Here is a 19590-nt window from a genome sequence, read left to right as displayed (position 1 = left end):
GACCCCGAAATAGCACCCCGACCCCGACACGGCACCCCGACACCGACAGGACACCCCGACCACCGACACCTCCCGAAAAGGTGTTCTTTGGACTTCCAGAGGCCGACGGGGTCATATATTTGTGAATTATTAGTTAGGTCATATATTTTTCGATTTTGTTATGAAAAACATCATATATAATTGTGTTGATCATGTAGTTTTAAATGTGTAGTTGTTTCATCGCTGCGAGGTTTGGTGTTCGATGACCTCGCCGTGCGTTTGACGAGCTCTGCCCCTTCGTTCGTGGGTGAGCACAAATGAAAAGTCCTCCTCCCCCATTAATTATTTGATCTATTCCGATGAAACTTGATAGCTAGCTATATATGTGTCTTGAATCATAAGTATGCGTAACCAATATGTGTCTCCCGTTCGAAAGCGTCATAGTTATAAATATGCATGCATTTGCATATTTATAACCTTGATCCTTTCGAATTGTCCAACGCTATCCATGGACAGCCCGAGTATGTGTAGATTGGGTTCGTTTTCCCATATGCTTTGCTCCGGATCCGACGCATATATTTCGTCAGTGCCTCCCCTGTTGTTCTCCGGGTACACATCCTCTCTGTTTATTGCAGAGACGTGTATCAGGAGAACAGCGGGGAGGTGCTGCCGAAATTTTGCGTCGTATCCGGAGCATAGCATGGGAAAATGAACCCAATCTACACATACACGGGTGGGATTAGGACCTATCATTACCTATTAGAGTGTAGGTTGCATGGACGTAATAAAATTGACAAAGTAGATCAACTGATGAATATATACATGGTGAATTACATATATAATTGTTGTGTGTCCAGTAGCTCTGAAAGTCAAGATGAGTGACCGTGCTTGGATGTATACCGGTCACACTGGTCAGAACAAATGGAGCGCTGAATGGTTCACAAAAACTAAGGGGTTTGTGCAAGCCACATTTGCAAATGGCCAAAAGAAAACCTGGTGCCCCTGTTTCCGGTGCGGCAATTGGGAAAACAAGACAGAGGCTGAAATGGGCAAACACCTGCAGAAGAGTGGTTTTACGCCCGATTATACGATGTGGACATATCATGGTGAGTCTGCCCAACGTGATCGAGCTGAGGTGGATCATCGTCGCACCGACGAGCATGGTACCGGGATGGAAAACATGGTGCAAGGCTATGATGATGCTCGGGATTCGGACGAGGAGATGGAGGAATCTGCAAAGGCCTTCAATGAAATGTTGGAGTCTTCGAGACGTCCGCTCCACGAGCACACTGAGCTTTGTCAATTGGATGCCATCTCACAAGTAATGGCTCTGAAGGCTCAGTTCAACTTGGGCAAAGAATGCTATGACGCAATTATGACAGTATTTGGACGCTTTCTACCCAAAGGCCATGTAATGCCTGCAAACATGTACCAGTCGGACAAAATCCTCCGTGCACTGAAGATGCCCTATGAGAAGATACATGCCTGTGAGAAAGGATGTGCCTTATTTAGGCTTGACTATGCGGACTTGAACTATTGTCCCATTTGCAAGTCTTCCAGGTATATTGTGGTAGACAACAGTATGGGTGAGAAGACACAGACCAAAATCCCCGTTAGTGTTCTTTGGTATATGCCAATCGTACCAAGACTTCAACGTCTTTTCATGGTCGAAGAGACGGCCAGACAGATGACATGGCACAAAACAGGCAAAAGAACCGAACTAGATGCAGATGGGAATCTGATGATGGTACACACATCGGATGGTGTTGCGTGGAAAAAGTTTGATGAATTACATGCTGACAAAGCGACAGATCCGAGGCATCCTCGAGTCGGCATCAGCACGGATGGGTTCAGTGTGTTTGGTATGACGGCAGCCCAATACAGTTGTTGGCCCGTATTTGTCTTTCCACTCAATCTCCCCCCCGGACAGATTATGCAAAGAAAGAACATTTTCCTGACGTTGATAATTCCAGGACCCAACTATCCGGGCAAAAATATGAATGTGTACATGCAGCCGCTTAAGGACGAATTGCAAGAAGCCTGGGATAATGGGTTCAAGACATACGACGCCTTTAGCAAACGGAACTTCATAATGCGTGCCTGGTACATGTACTCGATGCATGACTTGCCGGCGTATGCGCTATTCGTTGGCTGGTGTGTGCATGGAAGGTTCCCGTGCCCCACATACAAGGGAGCTCTTGAGTTTCGTTGGCTTTAGGCCGGTCGCAAGTTTTCTTGCTTCGACATGCATAGACAGTTCCTGGATCCTCGCCATAAGTTCAGGAAAGACAAGAAGAACTTCATCAGGGGTAGAGTTGTCAAAAACTCTGCACCACCTGCATTGACAGGCCAACAGACCCTGGATCAGTTAAACACTCTCGAGCCAGATCCACAACGTCCAGGGTACTTCAAGGGGTATAATACTAAGCACGCGTGGACTCACAAAACATGCTTATGGGATTTGCCCTACTTCAAAGACCTCCTTTGCCCACACAACATCGACGTGATGCACACTGAGAAGAATATCGCCGAGGCACTTTTTGGTACATTATTCGGCATAGATGGGAAGTCAAAGGATAATACTAAGGCTAGAGTCGATCTGGAGGCGCTATGTGATAGGCCGTTACAAAACATGAAAGAACCGAAAGGAAAGCAGAACTGGACGAAGCCAAAGGCATGGTTCAATCTTGGAAGGCTAGCTATGAGGGAAATTCTCTTGTGGGTGCAACAGCAGTTGATGTTCCCCGATGGGTATGCAGCGAATGTAAAGAGGGGAGCGAATCTTGATAAACTGAAGATATTTGGTCTCAAGAGTCATGATTGGCACATATGGATTGAGCGGGTAATGCCGGTGATGTTGCGTGGCTTCATCCCTGAGGATGAATGGATAGTACTGGCAGAACTCAGCTATTTCTTCCGTGTTCTTTGTGCGAAAGAACTATCGCCTGGCGTGCTAGAAGAAATGGAAGAGTTGGCGCCGGAGTTGATCTGCAAGTTAGAGAAGATCTTTCCACCGGGCTTCTTTAATCCAATGCAGCATTTGATTTTGCATCTCCCGACCGAGGCAAGATTGGGGGGGCCTGTGCAAAATCTTTGGTGCTACCCAACTGAGAGGATGCAGAAGACGCTTCGAGAAAAATGTAAAAATAAACATAGAATTGAAGCATCGATGGCTGAGGCATTCATCACAGAGGAGGCGGCAAACTTCGTAACAGCGCACTACGAAGCCAAAAATCGTCATTTGCATAACCCGAAGCCTCGGTACAATGCTGACGAGCCTAAAAAGGGTGGATCCAGCCTCAGCCTATTCAAAGGGAATCTCGCACCAGCTAGTGTTTCACATCCAGTATCTTTGGATAACGAAGAATGGCGGACCATTTCGTTGTATATCTTCAACAACCTGATAGAAGTGCGGCCGTACATCAAGTAAGTTCTCGGTACATTGTTTCGCAACTTCTATTTCCTTTGAACTTCTCTTATTCCTGGATATGTCATACAGTCGATACGTCGCCATATTCTCGTATGGAGCGGAGATCCAAAAGGATTCCGTCGAAGAGTATGAGCTTCTCGCAAAGCAAGGAGGTGGCTATCCCGGTTTCATCTCTTGGTTCAAACAAACGGTAATTTCTATTAGACAATTTCATTTCATTCGCTAATTTGTGCATAATGCAACAATCCTTTCATATTAAACTTGTAGGCTAATTCAGAGTCTATGGACGCCGAATTGAGACAAGTCGCTAATGGTTTTGACTATAAGGTCCGTTCATTTGACAAGTACGACATCAACGGGTATCGCTTTCGTAACTATGGCAAAGAGCTATCTATGGCCGACCGAAAGTCAACAAATTGTTGTGTATCTGCTATCGGCGAAGGAGGTACCGAGTATTATGGGAGAGTTGAAGCAATTTATGAACTTCTGTTCTATGGTGAAAACCCACCGAATGTCGTAGTCTTCAAATGTTATTGGTTTCAGCCGAAGGAGACTAGAAGGACTCATGAACATGTAGGGCTAGTTGAAATCAACCAAAGCACTCATTTAGATGTTCCTGATGTCTATATTATGGCTCAACAGGCGACCCAAGTATTCTATCTACCGTGGGCCTGCCAAACTAATCCAAATCTGAAAGGTTGGGATGTCGTTTATGAAGTGCCGCCATGTGCTAGCCTTTCTCCCCCAAAGGAAGAGGATTATGAACCTCACATTAACCCAGACACATATGAAGGAGAATTTTTCCAAGAGGCACGTCTTTCCAAAAAGCGTTTCAAGAACCGCTATACTTCACCCCAAAACATTGAAGTAGACAGCGACAATGAATCTGACATCACCCCAGAGGAGGAACAAGAAGAGCCGGAACAAGAAGAGGTTACTGCTGCGGATGACCTGTCAATGCTTGACCGATTACGTCAAGGTGGCCTTGCACATGTTGATGCCAATGAACCCTATGAGCCCGTCATTGATTATAGTGATGATGATGATTATGCATTTATTGATGATACTGATCGAGATTATTAGTAGTGTTAGGTATTACATTTTTTTATGTTGTACTTGATGATGATACACTTAAGTGATACACATATTATTATTCATGTCGGTCCTTTTTTATGTTGTACTAATTTCGTTTACTGTTTGTCATGGCAGGTGTTGAAAGATGGTGGGCGCTGGTCAGGAGCGTGGTCTGAGGTCTTCCATTCTAGACGCACCTCTCCGCCGAGCGTTGATGGACAGTATGGCCACACCGCCGGGCCCTTCTTCGTCGACCGCGGTGCCCAGCAGGGGACGAGGTAGGAAGAGAGGAGGTGGGGCACGTGGTCGTGGGAGAGGAGGTAGGGTGACTGCTACGGTGCCTTCCTCGCCGCCACCCCCAGCTGTTTCACCCGAGCACGTGACTGCTAGGGTGGACTCGTCCGAGGAGGAGGCTACACGGACTCCGGTCCACGAGCCTCCGGTCCACGGGTCTTGGGCCCACGAGCCTCGGGTCGACTGGCCTTCGGCCCACGAGAGTTCGGCCCACGTGACCCCGGAGGAGCACACGTCCGGATGGGGTACCTCGCCGGATCAGCCCGAGGAGCCGAGTGGCCATGCTGATGATGGCGGGGAGCCGACTGATCTTGAGGAGGAGGGGGGCACCGTCTACCAGCGTGGTGCTACACAGCTCTCGTCCGTGCCAGTGACCCGCGAGCAGAGGTGGTTGATTTTCCCTGATGGGGAGAGGTACGTAAGTGCATTTAATATTTTTGTACCTTGTGCATTCATGTTTTTTCAAATAACTAATGCGTTGGCCTTGTCATGCTGCAGGGGTTGAGACCACCATCATAGTGTCCACCAGCCCAACTCCGTCCTTGGAGTTCTTTGCCGGCAAAACTTCCCGGGGTTTGTCACGTTTCCTGGTGAGGGTCAGCTTCCAGAGCTTGGATTGAGCTGGGAGCACTACGTGGCTGCCCCGGCCCCGCCGGATGAGATTATCGACGGTGTCGTGTGTGACACGAGGGCAGACATGGTGATCAGAAAGTTCTGGGTAATTTCTCCTTTACACATTTAAAAATCTTCAACTAGCTAGTTATTAATTGTACTAATCAATATTGTCTCATTTGATTGCAGACATTCTATAGGTGTGAGGAGGGATACGAGGAGGACGCGGCACATGTTATCGAGAACGTCTGCAAGCACCTACTCCAGAACTTACGGCACGAGGCTCGGGTGCAGGCTGTTCGAGACTACTACGCCTTGCGTGGTATCAAGAAGACCAAGCCGGCGTGCCGCGATAAGTTCCTGAGTAAGGAGAAGTACATGAAGGTAATTCTTAAGGCCTTCTCTACTTAAGTTCCTTCATTTAGTAATTCTTAGCCGTAGAGCTCAAGTTTCTATTTGCTAACTTAGGCGCCTCCCAGATGGTGTGCGGATCCGATGGATTGTTGGGAGGTGTTGGTCGATGAGTGGTGCTCAAAACAATGGCAAGCCCTCCACAACGAGGCCAAGGACAAACGTGCCCAAATGGAAGGTGTGCCACACCATCAAGGCAGCTCCAACTTATATCAGTTCGGGCGCAACTAGGTATGTGGTTTGCTTCATGATTCATGCAATTCATTCATCATGCTAGCTTGAGCCCTTTAATTACTAATTTTCATTGTTTCTCTCTTTCAGGCACGCTACAATAAGGCGGATAAGGTGCCAGAGGTGTACGACCTGTATGCCATGGCCCACACTGCCTCTTTCAAGAAAGTCAAGGCTTTCTCTCAGTCTGACCTCGATGATGCAAACAACTTCACCAACATCTCCTCCCACAACAAGCTCGTGAGATATAGAGATGAGGGAAAGGCGAGGAAAGGGGAGGACTTTAACCCGAGCCAGGGTCCCATTGATCCAGAGCTGTTGATGATATCTGGTGGCGGGAGGTCCCATGGCTCCATAGCCATTGGAGATGGACTTATCTGTTGTCCTAGCACTCTCCCGGAGATCAAGGCGCGCCAGTCGAGCTCCGCTCCTGAGATAAGGCCTCGTGAACGGCCAGTGCAACTCGCCATCAAGGTTAGTGATACGTACTCAGTTATCTTTCTCCATTACATTGTGTGCGCTTCCATCAATGATTACAAATGGTCATGTGAGTGGTGTTGCAGGCTGCAATACAGAGTGAGAGAGATAGAACGGAGAAACTTCTGGCGGAGGCGGCGGAGAGGCAGCGGGAGTTGGAGGAGAGGACGACAAAGATGATGGAGGAGGAGAGGGCACGGAATGACATGCAGGCAAGGGCCATGTATGAGCTCCTTGTGGTAAGTTTCTTCTGCAGATTAGCCAAAACATTCATGTAGTGTTTGTCTCATTACTAACTAGTATGACTGAGTCGTCAAAACCAAATGTGCAGTCTGTGTGCGAGAAGACAGGTCAGACCGCTCCGCCGATGCCAGTGATTGCTCCTGGGACCACGGTGAGTTTTATTTGAATGGACATTACTTGCTAGTCTTAACATTTGAGTGTCATCATGCTAACAAGACATTGGAAATGATCTTTGGTGCAGCGTAACTCCAGACAAGCATCGCACGATCCTTCTCCAGCTACCGACACGAGCCACCCCGCTCCTACACCTCCTGGATCTTGGTAAGTTTATCTAGTGTTTTGCTTAACACATGCATAAAGACCTAGACTTAGCTTTATTTCCTCCAATGCTTACCATAATGACCTAGACTTAGCTTCTTCTCCTCCAAAATGACTTAATAAGCTTACTGACCTCCAAAACCATCCATTTTACCTAAGTTAGCTCTAAAACGATCTGTACTTAGCTTACTTATGTCAAAAATTGCATAATTAGCTTAGTTAGCTCATAGACGATCCATTTTACCTAAGTTAGCTCTAAAATGACCCATTTTACCTAGGTTAGCTTATAAATGATCCAGTTCATCCAAGTTAGCTCAAAAATGACCCATTTTACCTAGGTTAGCTCCTAAATGATCCATTTTACCTACGTTAGCTTTAAAATGACCCATTTCACCTAGGTTAACTCCAAAATGACCCATCTTACCTAGGTTATCTCATAAACGATCCATTTCAACTAATTTAGCTCATAAACGATCCATTTCACCAAGTTAGCTAAAAAACGATCCATTTCACCTAAATTAGCTCTTAAATGATCCCTTTCACCTAAGTTAGCTCAAAAAGATCCATTTCAACTAAATTAGCTCATAAATGATCCATTTCACCTAAGTTAGCTCAAAAACGATCCATTTCAACTAAGTTAGCTCATAAATGATCCATTTCACCTAAGTTAGCTAAAAAATGATCCATTTCACCTTAGTTACCTCAAAAACGATCCATTTGACCTTAGTTAGCTCATAAACGACCCATTTCAACTAAGTTAGCTCATAAATGATCCATTTCACCTTAGCTAGCTCATAAACGACCCATTTCAACTTAGTTAGCTCATATATGATCCATTTCACGTAAGTTAGCTCATAAATGATATACTCTTCGTGTTCTAGTCTTGTTCTTGTTCTACTCTTCTTGTTCTAGTCTTCTTCTTGTTCTACTCTTCTTCTTGTTCTACTCTTCTTGTTCTAACTTTCTTATTTTTCATTTTGCAGATTTCATTCACTTGACGAAAGCTTGCATAGATGGAGTGCTCCTTATCCCTTTCTCTATTTCTTTTGTATCGTTGAACTATGCATGTATCGTTGGATGAAACTGTTAATATATATGGTTGGATGCCTCTGTGTTGAACTTGTTATGTATGATGGAACTATGCATGTAATATATATGGTTGGGTGATGAAGTTATGTGTTGGATATCTTATATGTTTGCTCTGTAATGGCCTTTTGAAATATATCTATATATGTCATATATATTTGTGATGAAAATTGTTGGATTTAATAAAAAACAGATAAAAGAGCCAATATGCAGGCTCTTTGCCGTCTGCCACCGACGGCAACGGGCTCTTTGCCGTCTGCCGCGGACGGCAAAGAAGACACGTGGCATCTAGTTGTGCTTCCTGGGAGCTGACCCATTTGGTCAGTTTGCCTACAGTGGCAGACGGCATAGACTTTGCCATCAGTGGCGGACGGCAAAGAACCTGCACTTTGCCATCAGTGGAAGACGGCAAAGAACCTGCCATGTAGTGACGTGTAGATGACATCATACGGCGGACGGCAAAGACACTAGAAATTTTGCCGTCAGCGGTGGACGGCAAAGGCCTGCCGTTAGCCACTTAACGGACTGACAGCGCAATTATTGCCGTCCGCTCTCTTTGCCGTCCGCCACAGACGGCAAAGGGCCTTTGCCGTCAGCCGCCAGGAAGCAGACGGCAAAGTAGCTGTTTACCGTAGCCTACTTTGCCGGAGCCTTTTGCCGTCCGCGGCTGACGGCAAAGGCCTTTGCCGTCCGCCGTTCATGCCTTTGCCGTCCGCCGTGGCAGACGGCAAAGTAGCTGATTCCTGTAGTGGTCTATGGTAGGCATATGAATCATTCACAACACTGAGTAAAATAAAGTGTCTAAACACATGGGACAAGTGCAAGAAAATCCAAGCATAATGTGCAAAGGGTGTAGTGAAGATAGTATGGCACTCAACACAATAGAAAGAGCGAGTATTCATCATGTGTGAGGCAATCAAGGCAAGCATGTAGCAATCATTGGGACATGACATATGTGAAGAAACGGCATTGTTGCAACCAAACATGTGATAGGAGCAAGTAATCCAAGAATTGGATGCAAGACACAAGGCATATATATCATGACGCATGGAATGGTGAAAATGACAAGTCGAAGCAAGATCTCTAACAGGTGTGCAATCAAGTTGTCCAAGTCTCATGGTTTGGGGGTTCTTAAAAGAGAACGATATCACCTTGAAAGCATGTCCTTGTGCGTCCTTCACAATGCCGATGTACAAGCAAGTGCGATGTAGACTCGTCGTGGTAGGAGGTGGTTCGCTCTCAAGAGCTCGGATTGTCAACTCACGTGACGTGGAAGTTGACACAAGGTCCAAGTATCCTACACATGCACACAACAAAACAAAGAACGTATGCACATGGTAGATAAACACATCATCCATCATGATGGTTCTCTTCTCTTGCACATAACCATTAGAAGCACAAGTGCATGAATAATATGATGCAACAATGGCAATATTCATGGCACTAGGTATATGGTGCAAAGAGGTAAGACAAGCATGCTTCACGAAAAATATGTCCAAATCTCCAAATATATGCGAGAATGCTATGGGGGCAATCTCATTAGCAAGACTAAAGGCATAGTTGCACTCAATACATGGCAAATAATCTAGCATGAGAGAGGCAACATATGGAGATATATGACAAGAAGCAATAATAATCATGTGATAAGCATGTAGATGGTTTTCATCAACCACATGAAGTGAGCAAGTATGAGTCATCGGTGATGCAACAAGGCAAGAAATCATAGGAAAGAAGTCGTGCAAAGCTAGTAGTGTGAAGATGCAACATACTAGAGGAAATCATGGAAATCATGTCATGTGAGAAAATAATAGGCATAGGCAATGCACATGACATATCGCAAGCACGAACACAAAGCAAGATCATAGTATAATCATAGGCATGGGGCACAAAGCAAATATAGCAATAATAAGTGATATCTCCACCAAGCTTGCAAATACACATACAAGTATGAGAATAAATCATCATGTGTAATGCAAAGCGTGGGTCACAAATGCATGGCAAAGGCATAGTGATTAGCATATCATGCAAAGTGAACATGGCAAGATGGGCATATAATATGTAATGGACAATAACCCATAGCCAAGTGAGGGTCATGTAGAAGAAATGCGCGAAGACTTCACGTGAAGAGAGCAGTGGGAAATGCAATCCATGGGATCCCAAGTCATCATTGCTCTGTAGAGCTCGTTTTGTCAACTGATGGGTAAATGTACACATCATCCATCACGATGTGTATTTGCACGTGGAAGTTAGCACAAGATATGCATCGCTCAAAGAAATTTGATGCATGGTATAAGAACATGTCATCCATCGTGAAACAATAGTTATTGTGTATAACATGATGGGGATGCAAATTGAGCATACAAGTATATGGCACATCAATAGCATGTTTATTCATGGGAAGCATATTGTGCACATAAGTATTGGGATCATGCAATGGATGGGAGTGATCAAAATCTCCAAACATGTATGAGGAAACTATGGGGGTCTCCTCATGAGCAATAATGGAAACATCGTAAGGAGAAAATGGACAATATCCAAAACAATGCATATCCGAAGCTAGGTGGTTATGGCATGGCATATGAGATAAATGATGCAAAGGTAGCATGTCAGTATCATCACTAGAGAAACAAATGCCAATAACCATAGGCTTGTCATCTATGCCATATGTGCAAATTGGTTTATGTTAATGGCATATGCATAGTCAGTATGATGAGATTGCAAATATGACATATGATTAATCTCATGCATAGCATATGACAAGTCAAGCGGATTGTCAAACATGATGTGACCTAAAGAATTGTCACAAGAAATCATATGTAACATGGCATCACAACTAATAGACTCCACATGAGAATCATCATACTCATCATAAATGGGCAAGAAATCATCACATGAGGAAGTCGCACTAGCATGAATCCTGGAAATAGGTGGATCAACATCATGCAAGAAATCAATGTCAAGAATGTCCACTGGTGGGACTAGAGCATCACCTTCACCTATGTTACCTTGTTCATTCCACTCAAGTGGTGTGGGTGAGGTGGGAAAGAACAAATGGTGGTCATCTTCATCTTGATGGAACCATGTGGGGGGTGCATCATATTCCACCATGGCCATCGTCTTGTCCAAAGGGAGGACGAAGTCATCGCGAATCGGCGCGTCATCATAGATGGGACCTTGCACCAAATGAGAAGACACAATAGAGGTAGAGGTTAAGTCGTTAGAAATCATAGTGGCCTCACATGCCCTATCAACTATCACACTCTCTCTATGTGGTGCCTCACTCACTCCCTCAAAATAGGTGCACTCAAACTCACATATGGTGGAGTCACTCATCTCACTCAAGTGGTGGGGGTTGTGGCTCTCCTCACATGGGAATTGGGGCAACACATCGTATATGGGGCTAGTGGTGAAGTCACTCTCACTCTCAAGATGGTGGCAAAAGTCACTCAAATCATCACATGTCGCCGTGGTCGAAGGGAAATTCCCATGCTCAACCGTCTCCTTGTCGTCGCCGTGGATGAAGGACGAAGATGGCACATCATCATTCTCGCCTCCTAAGATGGAGGCATCATCCTTGCTCATCACCATGTCGCTCGCCTTCAAAGCTTGGTCCTCAAATGGCTCCGTAGTCATAGTCGTCGCCACACCGTCTTGACAAAGAGTCGAAGTAGACTCGGCACCATCAATGCCACAAAGAGGGATGGCGGTGAAGTCGAACTTCGGAGCATCGTGTTGGAACTTGTCGGGATTGGACATCATGGTGATACTATCCTCATGCTCGCCTTCCTGGAGCTTGGTCTTCGAGAAGTGTGCTTCAGGTCGCGAAGCCTTGGCCTTCATGAGTTCTTGTTCCGCCTTGAGAGCACCAATGTAGTTCTCGTCGAGGTACTTGTAGTTGTCGATTAAGATTGTCTTGGAGATGTCATTGTGTAGTCCCATCATGAAGTGGAACTTCATCGAAATGGGGTCGTCCACGCCGGCTCGTCGCAAGGCAATCTTCATCTCCTTGAAGTACTCGTCGATGGACTTGGATCCTTGGATGGTGTTCTCCAATTGGCGTTGAAGTTGTACAATGTAGGTTGGAGGCACAATATCTCGCCGCAAAGCTCTCTTCGTTTTGGGCCAACTCATGTTGTAGGTCTCCGAAGGTGTGTGAAGCCACCATGTGGACGCGTAGTCGTGGAAGTTCCTTATGGTGCACTTCACTTGATCTTCGAGAGGAACTTGATGTAGCTTGAGGTAGTTGTCCATCAAACGCTCCCACTCGAGGTACTCCTCGGGTTCTTGAGTCCCATAGAAAGGAATCGCGTGGTCGATGTCGAGGTCGTAGTAGCTCGTGGAAGTCGTGGACTTGAGCTTGGGGAGATTCTCTTGAGGTGTTTGTGGGCGAAGATGCCTTGAAGTCGCTTGGTGAAGATGCCAAGGGGGATGGTGAAGTCGTTGAGCGGTTGTTGGTGTTGAGCTCTTGACCTTCACATCCTTGTCGGTGATGGTGTCGATGTTGATGTGATCTTGCCAGAGATGGTAGCTCGAAGGTATGTGCTCTTTAGGGTCTTCTCGAAGATGAGGAAGACCTATTGTAGGACTTGATGAGGTCCTTGATATCCTCCATTTGAGCTTGCATCTTGGCATTGGTGGAGTTGTTCGTGGCATCGAACTCGTCGTTGTTGTTGTAGACCAAAGATGAAATGCGTTGCCTATCCATCACTCCAAGAGAAAAATGTGAGTGGTAGAAAGAGAAGAACGAATACCAAATGTACCTTGACCGAAGTTGAAAGTGGATCAATGATCACTCCATTGTGGACAAGGAAATAACACAATTGGTACCAATTCTTGTCAGTTTCTCACACCTATACAAGTAAGGCTTATGGTGGAGCTCGGTGAGGATAGTGGCACAAAAATTTAATGCAAAATGTTAGCAAGAGTCAATAATGTTGAAAGACATTCACAAATTTGCAAGTGAAACAAGTAAACCAATAGCAATATGTGGCACACGGAAACACACACACGTATAGATAAATGGGGTCGTGCAACCAGGGATGAGCACAAAATGTGGAATCCACGGAAAATGCTCATGTTGCACAACTCAAGAGAGGCGCTAGCACGATTGCTCAATAGGCGGATATGACACTTGTGCACAACCTATAAGATACAAAATGGATAACTTTCTATCCCAAGTATGCTATGTATGTATGGTTCCCGGTGTTTCTCACAAGGTGATCCAAGATGATCTTATATGCAATGTGGTAAGATGCTATGGAACTTGCTTACAAGCTTCTTTGCTCTTTCTCTTTTTCTTAAAAGCTTTATTCTTTTTTTATATGGCCACTTTGCAAAATGCACAAACCAAGATAGCAATTGTATATATGCGGGTACAAACTTGAGGCACACGAGATGATATGATACCTATATGGTATGGTATGTATGTAATGGAAGGTGTAGACCACTAATGTGCAGAAGTAACGTTGCCGGCAATACTCAAATGGCTAGTCTCGATAGGCAAGTAACGCAAAATGGGCTAGGGGTTATCAATGCAATGGCAAGGGAATATACAATGGAGGGGTACCACGATACCAAGTTGATATGGAGGTTACCGTCCGCGGTGATGATGAGTGGCGGTGATCTTGATGGATATACCAAGATGATGGAGACTCGTCCCTAAGTAGCTGAAACACCTTAGGAACCGGAAAGACCGCGAACTCAAAATCTCAAATGTCAAAATGGTGGTAGCGGGAATGCGGTGGTGGTTTCGGAAGCTCAAAGGGATTGTGGAAATGCAATGATGGGTTGTGGAGTATGCAATGCGGAAATGGAGGGTAAGGTGGTGGACTATATACGGTGTCGGGGTTGGAAGCACGGTCCCTAAGTAGCCGAAACACCTTAGGAGACACAACTCACAACACAAACAAAATTGGGTTAAGTTGGGGTGGAAGAAGTGTATGGTTGGTAAGCCTATCCGGAAGTTATGGTGGTGGTGGTGGTTGATGAAGAAGCAACCGTCCCTAAGTAGCCTAGACACCTTAGGAGACTCAAATCACTCCTCAAGTAACCACATATGCGATGGGGACCAAAATTGGTTAGGCTGCGGAAGTCGGTGGTGGTGTAGCGGATGATGTGGTGGAAGCCCTAGGCAAATATGCCAAAGTTCCAAAAATTTGATGGTGTCAAAAGGTGGTTAAACCAAGGTGAGGTCCTCGGGCACGTCGATAGCTTCAAAACGAGCGAAAGAACACTCAAATCGGAGTTCGGAGCGAAAAGTTGTGACCAAAACGGTGAAAGAGGCTGATGCTGAAATTTCGGGGAAAGTTTCTGGTTAGGTCGGAAGTTCCGGTCCTAGGGCCGAAAGTTCCGGGTTCCGGCTCCGGGGGGCGGTCGGAAGTTCCAGGGGTCGCGGAAAAACTGCGCGGAGTCTGGGGTGTTTTGGGGTAAACTTTCTGTTTAGCCAGGAAGTTCTGGGGCGATGACGGAACTTCTGGGGGAGTTCAGAAGTTCCGGGGGTCGTGGAATTTCTTCCGGGACGAACCCTAAATTCTAGATCTAAGAATAGGGGCGGAAAAACTCGATTTTCAGGGTCAAAATTGGGAAGATTTCATGGATATAAATGGGGGAAAAGATTGGGAATGCTAGATCCATTTGAGACACAACGAATCCATGGATCAAAATCAACAAAACATCATCCAAAACAACAAATCACAAAACAATTTGGGGCTATTTTTGGTGGGGATTTTTGAATTTTAGAACGAAATCAACAAAATTAGGCTAGAAAACAAAGAGGGGAGGCTCCGAAATTGTGATCAACCTGGCTCATGATACCAAGATGATGTAGGGTAGAACCCTAATCTCCCAATCTTTCACGAAAGGAAAGGATCCAGTGAAGAACGCGAAGAACACGAGGAGGGAAACAAGGGGAAAAACACGAGGGGAACACAAGAGAACACTCAAACCAACAAGAATGATCACACATGCGCTAGATCCATGAGTACATAAGAGAAGATACACGATACACGGACAACTAAGGACGATACAAGGGTAGCCGGTCTTCTCCGTGAGGAGGTATTGAATACACAAGGGGATCTTCCCTTAGAAAGGGGGCTTGAATCAAAAGGGATCTTCTCCGAAGAGGTCGCAGTCTCTCGCAAGGAAGAGATCCGATATGGATGAGCGTAGCTCTATCTCTCAATTGAGCTATCACAACGCTAACCCTAGAAAGGAGGAGGTGGAGGAGTATATATAGTCTAGGTCCACGAAGGGGTAAGTGTGGGGCGAAAGGGTACATGGGCTTCGGCCCGAGTGTCTGTGCGCAGGCAGGGCCGGATGTTCCGGGGACGGCCGGAAGGTCCGAGCACCGGAGGTTCCGGGCATAGGTACGGGCAGGGTCCGGGCTGTCCAGAGAGTTGGCACACTCTCGGACGGCTTCGGTGCAGCATGGCCGAAAGCTCCGGGATGGCCGGAAGTTCTGGTGGCCGGAAGTTCCGAGCAGCGGCCGGAAGTTCCGGGCTTTCCAGAAGCTTGTCCAGGCTTCTTATTCATTCTCTTCCACGCTTCCCTCGCAGATGGTGTAGGTGATCCTTGGGGCTTGCACTCATCCTCGTCATCCATGAAGCTCTGATAATACCTATGCATGCACGATGGAGGGTCAAGTAGTATACCATCCTCGAAGGGGTCAAGTGAGCACGTGTAAAGGAGAGGATTCACCTTTATGTATGTGAAGTAGATGTTGCACGTGTCACTTGCCGAATGAACTCTTGACATGGTGATGTCCATAGGATGCTCCGCATCACTCCTTGATGTTCTTCATGATGAGTACTCGAAGTAGAGCGGAGAGTGTGCGGTTGGTCACCTCCGTTTTGGCCGTCGGTTTTGAGGATTTTAAGCCGTGGAGAAGAGTAGCTTGATTCCGAGCTTGGCACCATAGGGTCTTCCAAAAGTACCTAAGGAACTTGACATCGTTGTCCGAGACGATAGTCTTTGGCACTCCATGTAGACGCAATATTTCCCTACAAAAGGGATTAGCAACATGTGAAGCATCGGCTATCTTGTTGCAAGGAATAAAATGTGCCATTTTTGAGAAACAGTCCACAACGACAAGTACGGAATCCTTCCCATTTCGAGTCCTAGGCAAACCAAGTAAAAAGTCCATGCTAATGTCTTCCCATGGATGATAAGGAATTGGTAGGGGCATATAAAGGCCATGAGATTGAGCTTTGGACTTAGCTTTGCGCCATGTAGAGCAACGGTTGGTGAAGTGATTGACGTCGCGAAACATCTTTGGCCAAAAGTAGTTCTTCGAGAGCATGGCGAACGTCTTGTCGCCTCCAAAATGTACCATTAAGGCTCCTCCATGAGAATCCTGCAAAAGCAACAAATGAAGAGAAGGCTCGGGGATGCAAAGTTTGTTATCTCTCATAAGATACCCATCTTTGATCTAATAGCGTTCCCAAAAGTTGTGCGACAAACACTTGGAATAAGGAGTAGCAAAAGTAGGATCATGCTCATACAAGTCTTTGATATGCTCGAAACCAATGACGTCCAATTCAAGTTGAGTGACAAGCATGCATATGCGAGAAAGGGCATCCGCTACAATGTTTTGCTTACCCTTAATGTACTTGATGACATAAGGAAAAGATTCAATAAATTCACTCCACTTAGCATGACGTTTGTTCAATTTGGTTTGGCCCTTAAGATACTTGATAGTCTCATGATCGGTATGAATGATAAACTCATCGGGACGAAGGTAATGTTCCCATTCATGCAAAACGCGGACTAAAGCATATAGCTCTTTGTCATAGATGGGATAATTGAGTTGCGTGTTGGAGAGTATCTCACTAAAGTAAGCTATGGGGCGCTTCTCTTGCATTAACACGCCTCCTATGCCATTACCACTAGCATCGCAATGAATCTCAAAGGGTTTGTCAAAGTTGGGTAATGCAAGCATGGGAGCATGAGTAAGCAAGTTCTTGAGCTCATTGAAAGCGGTATCTTGCGATGGTCCGAGATTCATAAGGCGCATAAAAGTACCCGATGCTTCCGGGAAACCGATAGGCATGACTAACCACTCATACAAGCCAAACTTGGTTTTGAAAGCGGTTTCCATTCATCACCCTCTTGTATGCGGATTTGATAGTAACCACTCTTAAGATCAATTTTTGAAAAGATATTGGCACCACTAAGTTCATCAAGCATGTCGTCAAGGCGTGGAATGGGATACCTATAGCGAACGGTGATAGAATTGATAGGTCTACAATCGAAGCACATGCAAAAGCTACCGTCTCGTTTTGGCACAAGAATGACCGGGACGGCACAAGGGCTCAAACTTTCACGTACATGTCCATGGTCTATAAGATGCTTTACTTGACATTGTATTTCTTTGGTCTCTTCGGGGTTGACGCGGTAGGGAGCTTTGTTCAGAAGCGGTGCTCCGGGGATGAGGTCAATGCGGTGCTCAATGCCTCACAGTGGAGGTAGTCCCGGAGGTAGCTCATCGGGGAAAACATCGTGAAATTCTTGCAAAAGAGAAGACAACACTAGAGGAAGAGTGTGAGAAGTGTTAGTTTGTGGTGCATTGTCGTTGCACACATGGATGTAGTGTAGGACACTAGATGGGTTCTCACACACTGCTCTTATCTCACTTTTGGTAGAAAACATGACTAAATTCTTCTTTTTCACTCATTGTGGAGGTGTTTGATTTGGGCTTGTGGCTCTCACTCTGTTTTTGGTGGCTCGCTCTCTCACTATGGTCTCCATGATGGGTGGCTTGCTTGTCGGTGATCACTTGACTTGGCGACATTGGACGGAGGACGTACTCCTTGCCCTTCATCTTGAAGATGTAGTGGTTCGTTCGGCCATTGTGGATGACTACTCTATCAAATTGCCATGGGCGTCCAAGAAGAAGATGGCATACGGTAATTGGAACGACGTCACACTCCAAGGTGTCTTCATAGGCGCCAATTTTGAAGGAGACTTGTACTCGGTGCTCGACTTGGATGGTAGCGGAGTCGCTGGGCCATTGCACTTGTATGGATGTGGATGCTTCGTCTTGGGCAATTGGAGCTTGGAGGAAAGTTCTTCACTTGCAAGATTATGACAACTTCCTCCATCGATGATGACCTTGACGGATCGTCCATTGATGCCGGCCTTGGTGTTGAATATGTGGCATCTTTGATCTTCTTCTTGGTGATGTTGGAGAGTCAAGACCTTGGAGACAACAAGGGCGGGGCTTGAATCCTCATCGCAAAAGACTTGTTCCTCTTCATCGCTCACTTGTCGGTGCATGTTGACTTGCTCAATGGCGTCCATTTCTTCTTCACTCATTGAGTCGTAAGTGCCGTCGTCGTTGAGGATCATGGTCGGCTTGTTGGTGCACTCGTAGGACTTGTGGCCTTGGCCTCCGCAAGTGAAACACTTGAAGGAACTCGTCTTGACGGTCTCATCGGTTGGGGTTGATGATGATGAAGCTCTCGGCTTGAAGTTGCTCGTAGTAGGATGGCTTGGAGTTGACGAAGGTTTCTTGGAACTCGACTTGTCGATGTTGCTTGTAGAAGGATTGCTAGACGTTGTTGGAGTCGTTGAAGCTTGGGTGTTGGAGAAGCCGAATGACTTGGATGAGAACTTGGCATACTTGAAATCGTCTTGCACTTGGCGTTCCGCTTTGGTAGCTTGATGCACTAGCTCGATGAGGTTCGAGTATGGTTGGAAGTGATGTGGAGCATCCTACGATCATCCCCATGACACGAGCACGAGCTAGAGCTCTTGAGAACAAGGTGACTTCTTTCCTTAGTGATATCCCACTTGATCCTCTCGAGCCATGGCTAGTACCTAAGTCCGGAATGTTATGCATGATTAGGTATCAAGAGGACCCTCCGAAAGATGCACATGAAGTCGGACAAACCGCCAATCCACGGATGAAGAGAAACGCCGAAAGGAGAAGAAGGCAGCTTCAGGACCCGGACATCCGGCCCCAGGGCCGGACATCCGGCCGCTGGAGATGACCACTACAGCAACAGCCGCCCAGCCGCTAAGTGCTACAGCCCGGACATCCGGCGTCAACCCCAGACATCTGGCGCCTCGCCAAGTCCCGGACATCCGGCCTCGCCCCCGAAAATCCGGCACTCTCCAAACAGAGAGCAACAAAGTTAGCTCCTCCAGCCCGGACATCCGGCTCTCCGTGAAGCCTCGTACATCCGGCCCGCCAGCCCGGACATCAGGCTCTCCGTGAAGCCTCGAACATCCGGCCCGTCGCCCCGACGTCCGGCCTCCCCTGCGTGCATGCAGTGCATCTGGGCCAAGGCCCATGTACCCCTTTGCCCCTTAGACTATATATACCCGCCCTCCACCTATGTTTTAGGGTCAGCGTTGTGATAGCTCATTTGAGAGATAGAGCTTCGCTCATCCATATCGGATCTACTCCACGAGAGAGACCGCGGCCCCTCTACGGA

The sequence above is a fragment of the Triticum dicoccoides genome, chromosome 2A (genome assembly GCF_002162155.2).
Source record: "Triticum dicoccoides isolate Atlit2015 ecotype Zavitan chromosome 2A, WEW_v2.0, whole genome shotgun sequence".
Lineage (NCBI taxonomy): Eukaryota > Viridiplantae > Streptophyta > Magnoliopsida > Poales > Poaceae > Triticum > Triticum dicoccoides.
The sequence above is the reverse complement of the archived record's forward strand: the minus strand, read 5'-3'. Positions refer to the sequence as shown.